Source organism: Schistocerca piceifrons, chromosome 3 (genome assembly GCF_021461385.2).
Source record: "Schistocerca piceifrons isolate TAMUIC-IGC-003096 chromosome 3, iqSchPice1.1, whole genome shotgun sequence".
In the NCBI taxonomy this organism is placed as follows: domain Eukaryota; kingdom Metazoa; phylum Arthropoda; class Insecta; order Orthoptera; family Acrididae; genus Schistocerca; species Schistocerca piceifrons.
In genome coordinates this window covers 751,000,194-751,019,903 of record NC_060140.1, presented here as the reverse complement: position 1 = coordinate 751,019,903, position 19,710 = coordinate 751,000,194, and the positions used below count along the sequence as shown (strand labels likewise).

At 44.1% G+C, this 19,710-nt stretch overlaps 1 non-coding gene across 1 annotated transcript; it reads left to right on the top strand.

Annotated features, from left to right (window-relative positions):
* Positions 1–363: 363 nt before the first annotated feature.
* Positions 364–438, top strand: Trnas-cga. The gene has a single exon. It is a non-coding gene; the product is annotated as a tRNA-Ser (tRNA).
* Positions 439–19,710: the final 19,272 nt, after the last annotated feature.

Genomic DNA, 19,710 nt, shown 5'->3' with positions numbered 1-19,710 from the left:
TAGCATGCTTTTAAACTGTGCAAAGAGTATGTCAAAAGGACAGAGAAACGTGAGAAAGTGAGGAACATAATTTGGCCACGTCAGTCGCATGACTTAAACCCCCATCCAACTCTTATGAGATGAACTCGACAGGGAAGTCATAAGTGCTGTCATCTAATACCGAAGATCTGTGGAGTAGAATGAGATTTTCACTCTGCAGCGGAGTGTGCGCTGATGTGAAACTTCCTGGCAGATGAAAACTGTGTGCTGGACCGGGACTCGAACTCGGGACCTTTGCCTTTAGCGGGTAAGTGCTCTACCAACTGAGCTACCCAAGCACGACTCACTGGCATAAGTGAAGCTGTGAAGAGGGGGCGTCAGTCGTGCTTGGGTAGCTCAGTTGGTAGAGCACTTGCCCGCGAAAGGCAAAGGTCCCGAGTTCGAGTCTCGGTCCGGCATACAGTTTTAATCTGCCAGGAAGTTTCTTTATCTATGGAGTAATTTACGCACGTTTTGGACTGCAATCTCTGTAAAAAAAAATTATAAAAAAATATTATCTGCAGAAACGCAAGAGCTGGTACAGCTGTTCTCAGGAATTTGAAAAAGCTAAAATCTGAACCTTACTGCAGTGTACTTCGTGGTGAAGATGGAAAATTCCTATTTTGTTGATCTATTTAGTCTGTAGAGTGTGTCTATACATAAATTGGAGCTTATAGTTTCCATCATGGATCATCAGTCTTTCGACTGGTAGTGTAGATGTCATCAAAGGCACGTCCAGTAAAGTTAAAAAAAAAGTGAACATTGGGTTAAACGTCCTGTTGACATCGAGGTCATTAGAAACGGAGCACAAGTCCGGATTGTGTTAAGGATGGAGAAGAATATCAGCCGTGCTCTTTCAAAGGAATCATCCCGACATGTGCCTCGAGCGATTTAGGGAAATCACGGAAGATCTAAATCTGGATGGCTGGACGCGGGTTTCAACCGTCGTCCTCCTGAATGACAGTCTAGAGTGCTAACCACTGAGCCACCTCGCTCGGTCCAGCAAAGTTTTGAAACGTTCAGTAGCTTTACAGTATAGTCACGTAGTGACAAAAGAAAAGGACCAAATTTGCAGGAAGGAACGGAAGCGATTCCGCCAAGGGTGGTCGGACCAATCAGACAGCAGCGCGCTGGTACCTGTCACGAGGCTGAAGACCTGCAGGCCTCCCAGCGGGAGGCGAGTCCTTCCGGGAAACTCAGCCGGTACTCTATTGACCAGCCGGGCTGAGAGTCGTCCCGAAAGACTCCAGAATGGGAAGTCCCATTTGTCTCGCTGCGCCGACAAGGCGCTTTGTGTAGCGATAGTAAACATAAACTTCACAACACGTACAGGTGTTCTTCTGAAAGCTTCCGTAATGGGGTGTCCACATCTGCCGATGACAGATGTTTGTGTGGTTCATATTGAATGGTCTTCTGTCTTTCAAGGCGACGTCTACAACTGGGAGTCTTTTAGAAGTAAAAAGAACGATTGATTTTTTATTACGCACACATATTTGGCCACATCATGAGGCCGTTCGCTCCCGTCCTTGATGTGAGTTCTAGCCATCCGTTGCTTGTAGGTTTTGTATCGCTGTTTTTGGTATGGCATATTGCAGGGAATTGCAAGGGTAGTTTGAGTTCCAAAACCACTCGTCACTGATATACAGCGTGTTACAAAAAGGTACGGCCAAACTTTCAGGAAACATTCCTCACGCACAAAGAAAGAAAATATGTTATATGGACATGTGTCCGGAAACGCTTACTTTCAATGTTAGAGCTCATTTTATTACTTCTCTTCAAATCACATTAATCATGGAATTGAAACACACAGCAACAGAACTTACCAGCGTGACTTCAAACACTTTGTTACAGGAAATGTTGAAAATGTCCTCCGATAGCGAGGATACATGCATCCACCCTCCGTCGCATGGAATCCCTGATACGCTGATGCAGCCTTGGAGAATGGCGTATTGTATCACAGCCGTCCACGTTGCGTAGACAAGAGCTTTCAAATGCCCCCATAAATGAAAGTCAAGAGGGTTGAGGTCAGAGAGCGTGGAGGCCATGGAATTGGTCCGCCTTTACCAATCCATCGGTCACCGAATCTGTTGTTGACAAGCGTACGAACACTTCGACTGAAATGTGCAGGAGCTCCAACGTGCATGAAACACATGTTGTGTCGTACTTGTAAAGGCACATGTTCTAGCAGTACAGGTAGAGTATCCCGTATGAAATCATGATAACGTGCTCCATTGAGCGTAGGTGGAAGAATATGGGGCGCAATCAAGACATCACCAACAATGCCTGCCCAAACGTTCACAGAAAATCTGTGTTGACGTGATTGCATAATTGCGTGCGGATTCTCGTCAGCCCACACATGTTGATTGTGAAAATTTACAATTTGATCACGTTGGAATGAAGCCTCATCCGTAAAGAGAACATTTGCACTGAAATGAGGATTGATACATTGTTGGATGAACCATTCGCAGAAGTGTACCCGTGGAGGCCAATCTGCTGCTGATAGTGCCTGCACACGCTGTACATGGTACGGAAACAACTAGTTCTCCCGTAGCACTCTCCATACAGTGACGTGGTCAACGTTACCTTGTACAGCAGCAACTTCTCTGACGCTGACATTAGGGTTATCGTCAACTGCACGAAGAATTGCCTCGTCCATTGAAGGCGTCCTCGTCGTTTTAGGTCTTCCCCAGTCGCGAGTCATAGGCTGGAATGTTCCGTGCTCCCTCAGACGGCGATAAATTGCTTCGAACGTCTTCCTGTCGGGACACCTTCGTTCTGGAAATCTGTCTCGATACAAACGTACCGCGCCACTGCTATTGCCCCGTGCTAATCCATACATCAAATGGGCATCTACCAACTCCGCATTTGTAAACATTGCACTGACTGCAAAACCACGTTCGTGATGAACACTAACCTGTTGATGCTACGTACTGATGTGCTTGATGCTAGTACTGTAGAGCAATGAGTCGCATGTCAACACAAGCACCGAAGTCAACATTACCTTCCTTCAATTGCGCCAACTGGCGGTGAATCGAGGAAGTACAGTACATACTGACGAAACTAAAATGAGCTCTAACGTGGAAATTAAGCGTTTCCGGACACATAACCACATAACATCTTTTCTTTATTTGTGTGTGAGGAATGTTTCCTGAAAGTTTGGCCGTACCTTTCTGTAACACCCTGTAAATGCTCATAACAGTGAAACGTGGTGCCGAAGTGATGAAATCTAGACTATGGAGCGATGCAAGAAAGCCGTTTGGTCGGATGAGTCTTGTTCCACACTGTTCCAAACTTCTGCTCGAATTGTGGTCCCGAGAGCGAGATATGGTGGGGGTTCGGTGATGATTTGGGCAGCCATATAGTGGTAATCCATGGACGCAGTAGTTACTCTGCGAGATCGATTTACCGCCATGGATTATGTGGCTACTCTGGCTGATCAGGTCCATCCCTTGGTACAATATTTGCTCCCTATCGACGAAGATGTTCCTAGACGACCGGGCCCTTGTTCACACAGCTCGCCTGGTCCAAGACTGGTTTTGTGAGGACGAGAATGAATCGTCGTATCTCGCCTGGCTACCACATTCAGTAATTCTCAATATTATTGAGCAGCCGGCGAGCCTTTGTGATCTGCTTTGGAGAGAAGGTGCGGATTCTCTATCCACCTCCATCGTCGTTACCTGAACTTGTCGCTATTTTATAGTAATATTGATATAAGGTCCCCCTGAAAACCATGCAGGACCTCTAGTTATCCATTCCGAGGCGGCTGGAAGCTGTTTTCAACAACTGGCTTCCTAAACTGTATCGGGCAAGGTAATGTGATGTGTTTTTGGTGTTTCCGAATGTTTGTCACCCTGTACTCATGTTATGGTTTCTTCCCGCCCCAATCGTTTATGAAATACGAGAACGTCTTCTAAATGCCTCTCTAATTACGCCAATCTGCTCTCAAAGTTCCAAGTGGAGCGAAGCCTAAGGTGTCTGAAGAATATCTGCAGTTTCCTCCTAACACTACATCTACATCTACATGGATACTCTGCAAATCACATTTAAGTGCCTGGCAGAGGGTTCATCGAACCACCTTCACAATTCTCTATTATTCCAATCTCGTATAGCGCGCGGAAAGAATGAACACCTATATCTTTGCCGGCCGGGGTGGCCGAGCGGTTCTAGGCGCTACTGTCTGGAACCGCGCGACCACTACGGTCGCAGGTTCGAATCCTGCCTCGGGCATGGATGTGTGTGATGTCCTTAGGTTAGTTAGGTTTAAGTAGTTCTAAGTTCTAGGGGACTGATGACCTCAGCAGTTAAGTCCCATAGTGGTCAGAGCCATTTGAACCGTTTTTGAACCTATGTCTTTCCGTACGAGCTCTGATTTCCCTTATTTTATCGTGGCTTTCGTTCTTCCCTGTGTAGGTCCGTGTCAACAAAATATTTTCGCATTCGGAGGAGAAAGCTGGTGATTGGAATTTCGTGATAAGATTCCGTCGCAACGAAAAACGTCTTTCTTTTAATGATGTCTAGCCCAAATCCTGTATCATTTCTGTGACACTATCTCCCATATTTCTCGATAATGCAAAACGTGCTGCCTTACTTTGAACTTTTTCGATGTACTCCGTCAGTCCTACCTGGTAACGATACCACACCATGCAGCAGTATTATAAAAGACGACGGACAAGCGTAGTGTAAGCAGTCTCCTTCGTAGGTCTATTGCATTTTCTAAATGCCCTGCCAATAATACGCAGTCTTTGGTTAGCCTTCCCCACAACATTTTCTGTGTGTTCCTTCCAATTAAAGTTGTTCATAATTGTAATACCTATATATTTAGCTGAATTTACGGCTTTTAGATTAGGCTGATTTGTCGTGTAACGGAAGTTTAACGAGTTCCTTTTAGCACTCATGTGGATGACCTCACACTTTTCGTTATTTAGGGTCAACTGCCACTTTTCGCACCGTTCAGATATCTTTTCTAAATCGTTTTGCAGTTTTTTTTGATCTTCTGATGACTTTATTTGTCGATAAACGACAGCGTCATCTGCAAATAACCGAAGACGGCTGCTCAGATTGTCTCCCAAATCGTTTATATAGATAAGGAACAGCTAAGGGCCTATAACACTACTTTGGGGAACGCCAGAAATCACTTCTGTTTTATTCGATGACTTTCCGTCAATTGCTACGAACTGTGACCTCTCTGACAGGAAATCACAAATCAAGTCACATAATTGAGACGATATTCCATAAGTATGCAATTTCACTACGAGCCGCTTGTGGGGTAGAGTGTCAAAAGCTTTCCGGAAATCCAGGAATACGGAATCGATCTGAAATCCCTTGTCAATAGCACTCGGCTAGTTGTGTTTCACAGGAACGATGTTTCCTAAACCCATGTTGACTGTGTTTCAATAGACCGTTTTCCTTGAGGTAATTCATGTTGTTCGAACACAATGTATGTTCCAAAATCCTACTGCATATCGACTTTAACGATATGGGCCTGTAATTTAGTGGATTACTCCTACTACCTTTCTTGAACATGGGTGTGACCTGTGCAACTTTCCAGTCTTTGGGAACGGATCTTTCGTCGAGCGAACAGTTGTATATGATTGTTAAGTATGGAGCTAATGCATCAGCATACTCCGAAAGGAACCTAATTGGTATACAGTCTGTACCAGAAGACTTGCTTTTATTATGTGATTTAAGTTGTTTCACTACTCCGAGGATATTTACTTCTACGAGACTCACGTTAGCAGCTGTTCTCGATTCGAATTCTGGAATATTTACTTCGTCTCCTTTTGTGAAGGCATTTCGGAAGACTGTGTTTAGTTACTTTGCTTTGGCAGCAATGTCTTCAATAGTATCTCCATTGCTATCGCGCAGAGAAGGCATTGATTGTTTCTTGCCGCTAACATACTTCACATACGATCAGAATCTCTTTGGATTTTCTTCCAGGTTTCGAGACAAAGTTCCGTTGTGAAAGCACTAGTTCTCGAAAGTTTGTAATTGGGAATTAGCGGGGTAACTAGATTCTATCTTCAAGTGTCTGCTAGTTCAGGTTTGTTTAACATTTTCCGGAGGCTCTCCCATGAGTCTGGCAAACCTGACTCTTCATACTGTCCTTTACTTTATACACTCCTGGAAATGGAAAAAAGAACACATTGACACCGGTGTGTCAGACCCACCATACTTGCTCCGGACACTGCGAGAGGGCTGTACAAGCAATGATCACACGCACGGCATAGCGGACACACCAGGAACCGCGGTGTTGGCCGTCGAATGGCGCTAGCTGCGCAGCATTTGTGCACCGCCGCCGTCAGAGTCAGCCAGTTTGCCGTGGCATACGGAGCTCCATCGCAGTCTTTAACACTGGTAGCATGCCGCGACAGCGTGGACGTGAACCGTATGTGCAGTTGACGGACTTTGAGCGAGGGCGTATAGTGGGCATGCGGGAGGCCGGGTGGACGTACCGCCGAATTGCTCAACACGTGGGGCGTGAGGTCTCCACAGTACATCGATGTTGTCGCCAGTGGTCGGCGGAAGGTGCACGTGCCCGTCGACCTGGGACCGGACCGCAGCGACGCACGGATGCACGCCAAGACCGTAGGATCCTACGCTGTGCCGTAGGGGACCGCACCGCCACTTCCCAGCAAATTAGGGACACTGTTGCTCCTGGGGTATCGGCGAGGACCATTCGCAACCGTCTCCATGAAGCTGGGTTACGGTCCCGCACACCGTTAGGCCGTCTTCCGCTCACGCCCCAACATCGTGCAGCCCGCCTCCAGTGGTGTCGCGACAGGCGTGAATGGAGGGACGAATGGAGACGTGTCGTCTTCAGCGATGAGAGTCGCTTCTGCCTTGGTGCCAATGATGGTCGTATGCGTGTTTGGCGCCGTGCAGGTGACCGCCACAATCAGGACTGCATACGACCGAGGCACACAGGGCCAACACCCGGCATCATGATGTGGGGAGCGATCTCCTACACTGGCCGTACACCACTGGTGATCGTCGAGGGGACACTGGATAGTGCACGGTACATCCAAACCGTCATCGAACCCATCGTTCTACCATTCCTAGACCGGCAAGGGAACTTGCTGTTCCAACAGGACAATGCACGTCCGCATGTATCCCGTGCCACCCAACGTGCTCTAGAAGGTGTAAGTCAACTACCCTGGCCAGAAAGATCTCCGGATCTGTCCCCCATTGAGCATGTTTGGGACTGGATGAAGCGTCGTCTCACGCGGTCTGCACGTCCAGCACGAACGCTGGTCCAACTGAGGCCCCAGATGGAAATGGCATGGCAAGCCGTTCCACAGGACTACATCCAGCATCTGTACGATCGTCTCCATGGGATAATAGCAGCCTGCATTGCTGCGAAAGGTGGATATACACTGTACTAGTGCCGACATTGTGCATGCTCTGTTGCCTGTGTCTATGTGCCTGTGGTTCTGTCAGTGTGATCATGTGATGTATCTGACCCCAGGAATGTGTCAATAAAGTTTCCCCTTCCTGGGACAATGAATTCACGGTGTTCTTATTTCAATTTCCAGGAGTGTACATTCAGTATGCCCTGTTGGTCCTATTTGGTACAGAGGTCATACACCCCATCAGTCTTCCAACCTGGAACGCACAAGTGATTTGTAAGCAGGTCCTTTATAAACTCGCAGGATTATCCCAGTATCCTGCCTTAATCGAACTCAGTCTACTGTCTTGCTAGGACCGTGCCTAAGTCATCGTGACATTGCATACCCCTACAGATTCTTACACCCAGGTATTTGATGGCTTGACCGATTTCAGTTGTGACTCATTGGTGTTGTAACCATGGAGTATTATGTTTTACATTTTATGAAGTGAAGTTATTAAAACAAGTTACCAATCGATGCACCAATTTGAAATCTTATCAGAAAATAGGGTTGAGCGTGTACCTGGAGGAGAGTGCACTTAGGAACAGATGATGATTCCCGGTCAGCGTTTCAATCTAATTTCTGATTTTGAAATATATAATGAACGGATTTCCCTGTCTTGAAAACGGAAATTCGTTTTAGTTGGCAATAGAGCTATTTCCTAATGTTTTTAACTTTTAACTGATTGTTGATAGTACTTATTCTTAATTTGATTTCCTTTACCGATTTTTTATTGGTGTGTAGCAGAGTAATAATTTAACACACAGACTATGATATACAGTATTGACAAACTTTTCGCGATTGCAACACTTCAGAATTTCAATAGATTATTTGGTCTTAGATACATGACCATGTTGCATCTTGCAACACTCTCCCACACTTAGTAAAACCATACTTACCAGGGGTAATATTTGTAATTTAAGAAAAGACTGCAGCGTACATAAATTAAATGCTATCACTTCAAAACAGAGTAAGAAAATATGCTAAATTTCTCTTACACGACCGGTCAGAGGCGAAAGTCTGTAGAGTATTCCAACACACAACTCTCTCCCCTACATCATTATATACAACTGCATTGTCTCAGATCTGTGTGACTTTACAAGTAATATGATCTGGATGACTTTTTATGCGTCTTCGTGTTCTTTTTTCTTTCACATGTCCTGCGCCAACCTTTCCATTTCACAGTAGCACTTACTCCAATGTCTTCAGTTATTTGTTATATATACTACTCCATCTTCTGTTTTCCTCGACAGTTTTTACCCTTCAGCAGATTAGATTTTAGATGCTACAAATGGCGAAGTATACGGTTTCTTACATACAATTCATGCAAAAGCGAATTTTGATGTCAGAAGGCAGACAAACATACGGTGAAGCCGTCCATTTCAAATTGTTTGGTAGATGGTAGATAGAAGACTTTCTTAGAAGTATCACGTTGAAGATAGTGTGCGGGAACTGAATGCCTCTATCTTCATCATAAAAATGACCTGCACTTTGTCTAATTTAGACTTATCGACGTTTCTTGCTTTCACTCTGTTATCTCGGAGGATATTAAATTTTAGAGCAACGCTGTGCTCTCACAAAGAAAACTGCCAGCCCAGAAGTGGGCGATCAGACTGTTCTACGGCGTCTGTTAACGTACTTCGTGTAGGCCATTGTTCATGTGTCTCAGAATCCTAACTCTGACATTCCTCCATGGGATTTTTTGTTAATAATGCTGACTCAGTCAGAAGAAACTGCAGCGTTCACTCAGTTAACACTAGTGGGGGAAACGATATACACTTAGACAACACGTCCGTAAGTAATGAACAGAACTGTGTGTACTACACAACAGGTTTGATTTTGGATAGGCGTCCGACAGAAATAAAAAAAGAGTAATAAATCACGAGTATTCAAAGCCAGGTTGGGAGATTTCCTTGTCTCATACTCCTATTCTGCAGAGGAGTCTCTCTAGGAATCTGAGAACATTTTTTCTTAATATGTTATTTTTCATAAAATGTCTCTAATTTTTTCGTGCTTTATCAGTTCATCAACTCTTAGTTCAGTAATTTTCTAATCAACATTCTGAGAACTGCGTGGTGTCATGTAAGCTGTTAAAAAAAGTACGTAAAATCAACGCGTATTCCCGTTGTAGTGTTCCCCAATGAACTCTGCCATCTCACATTCTGACAATGTGTGACGATAAGAAGCGGTGTGTCGTTGGATTGCAAGCAAAATTCACATCTCTCTCACATCGGTTGACTTGATCTGCACGGTCGATCTTCTTCTCTGGATTGCCGGTTCCGTCTATCTCCAAAACCTTCTTCTCCGAAGAATAATGCTGGTTACGGGAATTTATAAGACTCTCTCTCTCTTTTTGAAATAATTTAGAACTCGAAGAATACTTTTAACTCAGTCATAATATATTTAAACTTCCACAAAGAACAAATTCAATCTTTCCCACACATAAATATTCGAACTCGTGCAAGTGAACCGACTCGTCTCACGTCAGATCCGGTTACAATACATTTACAATATAGTTGGCTTAACAACCACCAGCAGTTATGCACATGCCCCACTTCTCTTAAGTCCAATACATGAATTTTAGTTAACAATGTTTCCACTGTTCTCCTTTTTTTCGTTACAGTAATCAACGATATAAAACACCATAAGATACATAAACACTCCTTGTTCTTCCAATACGATTTCCGTGGCGCGAGCGGCAAACACTTGTCGATGCCGTTCGACCGTCGCTTGTACCTTGTGCCCGTGAGTCGTTTCCAGCCTGCACACACAAACATGTGTCGCGCAGTGTGTACGTTCTGTCACACTTATTTTTAAAATATAGTGTATTCGAGGCGGTAGAAGGACGAGTGGTTCTAGAATTTACGAGAAAATTCTCGAAGCACTACTACATGTTTCCGAAAAGAAACGAGATGACAAAAACGCAATTGGCCAGGGACGCATCTGTGTTAGGAGCTTGCGTAATCCATAAAGGTCGGCGAACACCACTTTCAGCACAAAGCTAGGTTTTCCTAAGTGGCACAAGCACGGTTTTCTACAGAAATGAGAACCAGAGGTACAATTTGTGACGGCAGACTTGGTCTCACTGTTCTAAACCTCATAAATTCTGAAATAAAGGGAATAAGGAAACAAAAATTTTTAAAGGATGGCAACGGCAGTTCGGCTACTGTCGTAATGCGCAGGGTAAGAATTACCTGCACTGTCCTGCAGCTTGCTGTACACAGATCACTCTCAGTACGCAATCTACCTACTCTGTTTCGTCTACTGGTGTCTCTTGCTCAGGCCTTCTCTACTTCTGTCGGTGTTAAACGGAAAAATACATTGAATGCGTTTTACATACGTTTCGGACAGTGTTTTCCTGGTTTTGATGTGGCTTGTGACATTAGCGTCGTCTTGTCGCTACGCCGGTCTTCAGCAATGAAGGAAAACCAGATGTGATATTAATTTAGATCGAATATCACGTAAATGCAACCACAGCCGTAGCAGTGTATGCTGAACGCTACCCGGTCTTTCACGTCATACCTACGTCTGCAGACGTCTCGTGGAAACAGTTTGCTGGGCACCCAGAAAGCGCCAACGTACAAATACAGCAACCAACAGTGACAACTAAACCGCTGTTCTAGCTGCTGTAGTTCGCAACCCTGAGGTGAATGAATGGCAGGTTGAATGCGGTCCTGAAATAAACCGCAGTATTGTGGAGAATTTTGCAAGGGCATATGTTTCTTCCGTATCACATCTCACTCCACCAAGAACTCTATGGTAATTATTTTGAACGCCGCATTGAGTTCCGCTGTTTTGCGCTTCAGCGACTGCGAGGTCATCTTGAGTCTCTATGCGATACGTTGATTACGGATAAAGTTTCGTTCACAAATGATGGTCATGTGAATCTATGGAACTTGTACTACTGGTTCGTGCAAATCCCCATTAGCTTCTCGTGGTTGCTAATCAATGACAATGGGGTGATAATGTTTGGTGCCGCATCATTGGTACCCATGTTGTAGGTCCCTATTTTTATCAGGGAAGATTAATCGGACGTCGATACGCGTTATTTCTGCAAGGCGCTCTACGCCTTCTCATGAAGAATGTGGTATTGGAAACGCATCTGTCAATGTGGTTCCAGCGTGTTGGATGCCTTGCACACTACACACGTGTTTCCAGTGAAACTATAGATGCAATATTTTCAAATTAGTGGACAGAACGAGTGTCAGGTAGTCAGCCCTGTCCTCCGACGTGATTCCGTTACACTGCTTTCTCTGCGGCGCAGTGAAAGAGTTTGCGTAACACGAATCCCCAGCGATACCAGAGTACATGCAACAACGTATTACCGCTGCATGTGCGGGAATATCTGTGGAACCACTACAGTCTGTGTAACGCTCACTTGCACACCGCTTCCACAAGTGTATTGACGCAAACTGTGGGGACTTCGAACATCTGTTGAGTTGACGCACAGACGTTACGGATTATTTGTGAGTGAGTTTTCCAGCTAGATGTCAGCTATAAACTTGAAGTTTCTGTGGACTGTATGTCATTAATAATTGTGTTTAGGACACTAGAACTACGTCATATACTAAATCGTCCTTCTACTTTTCATTTCTGTAGGAAAAAAAAAAACATATGCGCGTCTTCAGTAAACTTAACTTTGTGTTGGAAACGATGTTTGTTTGCTTCTATTGATTGTGCATTCATACCAATTTTGTAAGTCCTTGATATAAGTGCATCCCTAGCCAATTGCATTTTTCATATTTTGTTTCACTTTGGAAATACATGAGGTGGCAGAGTTAGGTGGGACAACCTATATACAGGGTGATTCACGAAGATATGCAAATATTTTAATGTGTTATTCTGCAAGTAAAACTAAAGAAAAAAAGTAATATAAACATAGGTCCGCAAATGTTAGCGATGTTGCTAAATTTAGGGCAAAATCTTTTATTAGCCGTAACTCAGTAACTAAACAACTGCGGGTCTATGTTTACATGAACTTTTTTTTTTAGTTTTACTTGTAGAATAACATATTAAAATCTTTGCATATCTTCGTGAATCACGCTGTATATACTGCCGACAAGAAAAGTGAAAACCCAGAAGGGGTGGAGGAAACGACATGAATCTTCACAGTTCAAGAGGGCGTTTGGTGATAATTTCAGTGACCACAATACCTAGTCAAATTTACAACGAACATGCCACTGTGAGCTCACTCATCCGTATGACGTTTCACCTCCTTTGGCCTGGTTACGTACGCATCCTTTGTAAAGGTGCCATCGACCTTGACGCAAACTGAACCTCAGCTGATGTAACTTGTGCATGATGCCTTGGGTACTGGCACTCGGACGGAGATGAAGTCCAAACTGGTCCCATACATGGTCTATGTAGATAGATCAGGTATATTACTGGCGACAGGAGTACCCCAATATCATGCAGCCAGTTCATAGGCGACACGTGTGGAAGAGAATTGTCTTGATGAAAAATGGCAGCATGATACTGGTGCATGAGATGTAATACATGACGTCAGAGTCTCTCAGTCACTACCAGCCGTGAGCTCATTCATACTACTAGGTTCCAAACACAAAGACACCAGGAGTCAGAACGCTGTGCCTCTCCAAAACACTGGAAGAACGAAACCTCTCCCCTGAAATCACCGCCATATTCACTCACGGTTGTCACCTTCTGAAGTGTAGAACCGCTATTCGTCGCTGAACCCAATGTGATACCATTCATCAGCAGTCCATGCTTTTCGGTCACTGCAACATTCCGAAAGGAATTGTTTATGTCGTGTTTATCGCAGCATACGCATGGGAGGGTAATCCCGAAGTCCGCTTGCTGCTTGTCTCTAACCAATGATGCGGGATGATACACTGTTTTACAGGAAGACCATTACTCTGATTAAAGGCGCCTATGTGAAGGGGTTACCATGCTCATGATGCACAGTACTGCGATCCTCCCATATGGTGATCGGACGTGACAGAATGGAACCTTGACGGCGAGTATACCTGCCCTCACGTTCCTACGTAGTACATCATCGGGTCACTGTCACATCCGAATGCTCCACAAATCCTGATATGGCATGACTCGCCAAGCCAGTCAAATGGAGACCCAGAACGACGACCCTTTCAAACTCTCTCCCCCGCTGACAATGCTGCCTGGTAGAAGTACGTGGAATCTCCGTTACCTTTACAGTGCTCAGTCAACATCTGACGGTGTTCCCGTCGCTTGTGTGCACTACCAGCCCTGGTAAGAACAGTTTTGTTTTTGAGTCATCAGTCTTCTGACTGGTTTGATGCGGCCCGCCAGGAACTCCTCTCCTGCGGTAAACTCTTCATCCCGCAGTAGCACTTACACCCTATATACTCAATTATTTGTTGGATATATTCAAATTTCTGTCTTCCCTTAAAGTATTTGCCCTCTATAATGCCCTCTGGTACCATGGAGGTTATTCTATGATTGCATAACACATATCATCCTGTGCCTTCTTCTCGTCAGTGGGAATAGCCGGCCGGAGTGACCGAGCGCTTTTAGGCGCGTCAGTCTGGAACAGCACTGCTGCTACGGTCGCAGGTTCGAATCCTGCCTCGGACATGGCTGTGTGTGATGTCCTTAGGTTATTTAGGTTTAAGTAGTTCTAAGTTCTAGGGGACTGATGACCTAAGAAGTCCCATAGTGCTCAGAGCCATTTGAACCATTCTCTTCAGTGTTTTCGATATGTCCCTTCCTTCGTCGATTGTTCGGAGAAAATGATTATTCCTTATCTTATTAATCCACCTGATTTTCAATATTCTTCTGTAGCACCCCGCCTTAAACGATTCGGTTCTCTTCTGTTCCAATTTCCCGCTGTCCATGATTCAGTACCATACAATGCTGTGATCCAAACGTACATTCCCAGATATTTCGTCCTCAAATTGAGGACTTTGTTTGTTACCAGTTACTTTCTTGGCAAGCAATGTCCTCTCTGCATGTGCTAATCTGAGTATTATGTCCAACCCCGCTTCGTCCGTCATGAGTTATTTTGCTTTCAAAGAAGGAGAATTCGTTAACTTCGTGATCCCTTGTCCCGACGTTAAGATTCTCGCTATTCTCATTTCTTCTACATCTCATTACTTTTGTTTATTTCACGCAGCAGACCCAGTAAATATTCTTCACATTCGCGGAGGATAGTAATGTCATCAGCGAATGTTATCATTGATATCCTTTCACTGTGAGTTTTAATTCCACTCTTGAAGTCCGCAGCTCGTGATCGTGCGGTAGCGTTCTCGCTTCCCGCGCCCGGGTTCCCGGACTCGATTCCCGGCGGGGTCAGGGATTTTCTCTGCCTCGTGATGACTGGGTGTTGTGTGATGTCCTTAGGTTAGTTAGGTTTAAGTAGTTCTAAGTTCTAGGGGACTGATGACCATAGATGTTAAGTCCCATAGTGCTCAGAGCCATTTGAACCACTCTTGAACCCTTCTTTTATTTCCGTCGTTGCTTCTTCGATGTACAGATTGAACAGTAGGAGCAGAAGACTGCATCACTGTCTTACACCCTTTTTAATGCGTCCACTTCTTTCTTTGTACTACGATCCTAGAGCACTTGCCCGCGAAAGGCAAAGGTCCCGAGTTCGAGTCTCGGTCGGGCACACAGTTTTAATCTGCCAGGAAGTTTCATAACAGCGCACACTCCGCTGCAGAGTGAAAATCTCATTCTGGAAACATCCCCCAGGCTGTGGCTAAGCCATGTCTCCGCAATATCCTTTCTTTCAGGAGTGCTAGTTCTGCAAGGTTCGCAGGAGAGCTTCTGTAAAGTTTGGAAGGTAGGAGACGAGGTACTGGCAGAAGTAAAGCTGTGAGTACCGGGCGTGAATCGTGCTTCGGTAGCTCAGTTGGTAGAGCACTTGCCCGCGAAAGGCAAAGTTCCCGAGTTCGAGTCTCGGTCGGGCACACAGTTTTAATCTGCCAGGAAGTTTCATATCAGCGCACACTCCGCTGCAGAGTGAAAATCTCATTCTGGTACGATCCTATTGTTTCGCCTTGGTAGCAGTACACTTTGCATATTACTCATCTTTCCCAGTAGCTCACTCCTATTTTTCTCAGAATTTCGTACATCTTCCACCATTTTACGCTGTCGCACTCTTTTTCTAGTTCGACGAATGCTATGTGCGTGTCTTGTTTTTGTTCAACTTTGCTTCCATTATCAACTCCGACGTGAGAACTGCCTTTCTGATGTCTTTACATTTCCTAGCCTAACTGATCGTCACCTAACACATTCTCAGTCTCCTTCTCCAATCTTCTGTATATTATTCTTGTCAGCAACTTGTATGCATGATTTCAAATGCGAACATTTTAGGTTTGGCTTTACCGTGACTGTTATTGACATTAAATGAAACAACAAGTTTACTGTTACCAGTCACTGTTTATTTATCTCCACGACGCGTTTTAAAAGTTTAAACCTCAATCATCAGGTGGATCTACATTTGTTAATACGACATTTGTGTGTGTGTTGTGTTGCGATTTTTTGGAGGAATTTGTGGTATTGTCTAGTGGAGATACAAAACATAACACAACACACTATTTCAGAAATAGTGTTTTGTTTCTCCACTAGACAGTGCCACAAGTTCCTCCAAAAATCGTAACACAACACACACACAAATGTCATATTAATAAATCTAAATCCACCCGATGATGTAGGTTTAAACCTTTGAAACGCGTCGTGGAAATAAATAAACAGTGTCTGGTAACAGTAAACTTGTTGTTTCATTTAATTGTATATATGAGCTGTTAAGCTGACTGTGAGATAATTTTCGCACTTGTCAGCTCCTGCAGTTGTCGGAATTCTGATACTTTTCCGAAAGTCTAATGTACTTCGTCAGTCTCATTGTTTCTACATACCAATTCGAGTAGACGTTCGTTGCCACTTCTGCTAATGATTTTAGAAATTCCGATGGAACGTTACCTGCCCCTTCTGTCTTATTTGACTTCAAGTCTTCCAGAGCTTTTTAAATTCTGACTCTAATACTTAATCTCCTATGCCATCCCTGTCGACTCCAATCTCTTCTGTAACACCTCACCAGACGAGTCCACGCTCCCCTCCCCCCTCCCTCAAAGAGGCTTTGAATGTACACTTTCCACTTATATGCACTCTCTAGTTTACATTTAACAGGGAAATTAATATTGCGCTGTTAAATTTACCAAAGAAGATTGTTTTCGCATTACTATATGCTGAAGCAGTCCTCCCTTCGATAATTTCTTCTCCAGTTTCTTCACAACACTAAACATCAACAGAACTTGTACTGCCTAGTGGCCGTTCCACATATCACAAAGAATTGCAATTGCTGTCGTTTACATACCGTACGCTGGCGTGTATATGTAGGAAATTACACCGAGGTGACAAAAGTAGTGGGATGCTTCCTAATATCGTGTCGTATTTCCTTTGGCCGCTGTACTGCAACTACTCGACGTGCCATGGACTCAACAAGTCGTTGGAAGTCCCCTGCTGAATTACTGAGCCACGCTATTTCTACGGCCGTCCATAATTGCGAAAGTGTAGCCGGTGTAGGATTTTGTGCACCATCTATTCTCTCGATTACGTTAGAATGTTCGATGGGTTTCATGTCGGGCGATTTGGGTGGCCAGAGTTCTCGCTTGGATTGTCCAGAATTTTCTTCAAGCCACTTGCGAACAATTGCAGCCCAGTGCCATGACGCACTGTCATGACGCATTCCAATGCTGTTTAGATGTATGATGTCTATGAATGGCTGGAAATGGTCTCCAAGTTGCCGAACATCCCCAGAACCCAGTTCACCCATGTAAACACAGCCCGTACCATTATGGAGCCACCACCAGCTTCCACAGTGCCATGTTGAAAACTTGGGTTCATAGCTTTGTGGATCTGCGCCATATCCGAATCCTGCTATCAACTTTCTTTTCTTTTCTTTTTTTTCTTGAGTCATCAGTCTTCTGACTGGTTTGATGCGGCTCGCCACAATTCCTCTCCGGTGCCAACCTCTTCGTCTCAGAATATCACTTGCAACTTGCAACCTACGTCCTCAATTACTTGCTGGATGTATTTCAATCTCTGGCCTCCTTTACAGTTTCTGCCCTCTATAGGTCCCTCTAGTACCATGGAAGTCATTCCCTGATGTCTTCACAGATGTCGTATCATCCTGTCCCTTCTCCTTGTCAGTGTTTTCCACATATCCGTTTTCTCTCCGATTCTGTACAGAACATGCTCATTCCTTACCTTATCAGTCCACCTACTTTTCAACATTCGTCTGTAGCACCACGTCTCAAATGCTTTGATTCTCTTCTGCCCTGGTTTCCTCACAGTTCATGTTTCACTATCTTACAATGCTGTGCTCCAAAGATACATTCTCAGAAATTTCCTCTTCAAATTAAGGCCTATGATTGACACTAGTAGACATTTCTTGGCCAGGAATGCCCTTTTTGCCAGTGCTAGTCCGTTTTTGATGTCTTCTTTGCTTGGTCCACCATTGGTTATTTTGCCGGCTAGGTAGTAGAATACTTAACTTCGTCGACTTCATGACCATCAATCCTGATGTTAAGTTTCTCGCTGTTCTCATTTCTGCTACTTCTCATCACTTCCGTCTTTTTAGATTTACTCTTAATCGATATTCTGTATTTATTAGACTGTTCATTCCATTCAACAGATTATGTAATTCTTCTTCACTTTCACTCAAGATAGTAATGTCATTAGCGAATCGTATCATTGATATCCTTTTACCCTGAATTTTAATTCCACTCCTGAACCTTTCTTTTATTTCTATCGTTGCTTCTTTGATGTACGGATTTAAAAGTAGGTGGTGGAAGGGGGGGGGGGCTGGAAAGACTACATCTCTCTCTTACACCTTTTTAATCCGAGAACTTCGTTCTTGGTCGTCCACTCTTATTAGTCTCTCTTGGCTCTTGCACATATTGTGTATTACCCCTCTCTCCGTACAGCTTATCCCTATTTTTCACAGAATTTCGAACATATTGTACCACTTTGTACTGTCGAACGCATTTTCCAGGTCGACAGATCCTATAAACATGTCTTGTTTTCGTTTAGTCTTGCTTTCGTTATCAACCGCTACTTCAGAATTGCTTCTCTCGTACCTTTACCTTTCCTAAAGCCAAACTGATCTTCATCTAACACATCCTCAATTTTGTTTTCCATTCATCTGTGTATTGGGCTTCTCAGCAACTTGGATACATGGGCTGTTAAGCTGATTGTGCGATAATTCTTGCAGTTGTCAGCTCTTGCTGTCTTCGGAATTGTGTGGATGATATTTTTCCGAAAATCAGATGGTACATCGCCAGACTCATACATTCTACACATCAACGTGAATAGTCGTTTAATTGCCACTTCATCCAACGATTTTAGAAATTCTGGTGAACGTTAGCTATCCCTTCTGCATTATTTGATCTTAGGTTATCCAAAGCTCTCTTAAATTCTGATTCTAATACTGGTTCCCCTACATCTTCTAAATCGGGTCTTGTTTCTTCTTCTATCACATCAGACAAATCTTCCCCCTCATAGAGGCATTTAGTGTACCCTTTTCACCTATCCGCTCTCTCCTCTGAATTTAACAGAGGGGTACGTGTTGCGCTCTTAATGTTATCACCCTTCCTTTTAATTTCACCGATGGTTGTTTTGACTTTCCTATACGCTGAGTTAGTCCTTTAAACAATCATTTCTTGTTCGGTCTCTACCCATCCTTCATGCAGCCATTTCATATTAGGTTCCCTGCACTCCCTATTTGTTTCATTCCTTAGCGACTTGTATTTCCGTATTCCTGAATATTTTGTTCTTCCTTCTTCCGTCGATCAACTGGAGTATTTCTTCTGGTTTCGTCGAAGTTACGTCTTTGTACCTATTTTTTTATTTCCAGCGTCTGTGATCACCCTTTTTAGAGATGTCCGTTGCTCTTTAATCGTACTATCTACTGAGCTATTCCGTATTGCTGTATCTGTAGGCTTAGAGTACTTCAAGCGTATCTAAGACAGTGCAATGTCTCTGTTATTTTGATTACGATACATGCACGTTCAAAGCAACTTTTCGTCGTAATCAGAATAACAGAGGCACTGCAATATCGTATTTCTCTGCCGATATCGGGCAAGCGACTTTCAAGTACAACGTCTGACCTGTACGGGAATATTCTTAATGGATGTACGAGTGAAGGTCGTAGACGCGTGGTTGACGACATAGGGAAGTTTGGGTGTGGCCGTGAGTCGTTTCGGGATGGCCAAATGGTAAGCGACCGCTCACGGTAAGTGGGAAATACGGGTCCGAGTCACGGTCCGGCACAAATTTTCATTGTCGTCATTCCATTCTGCAGCTGAGGGTT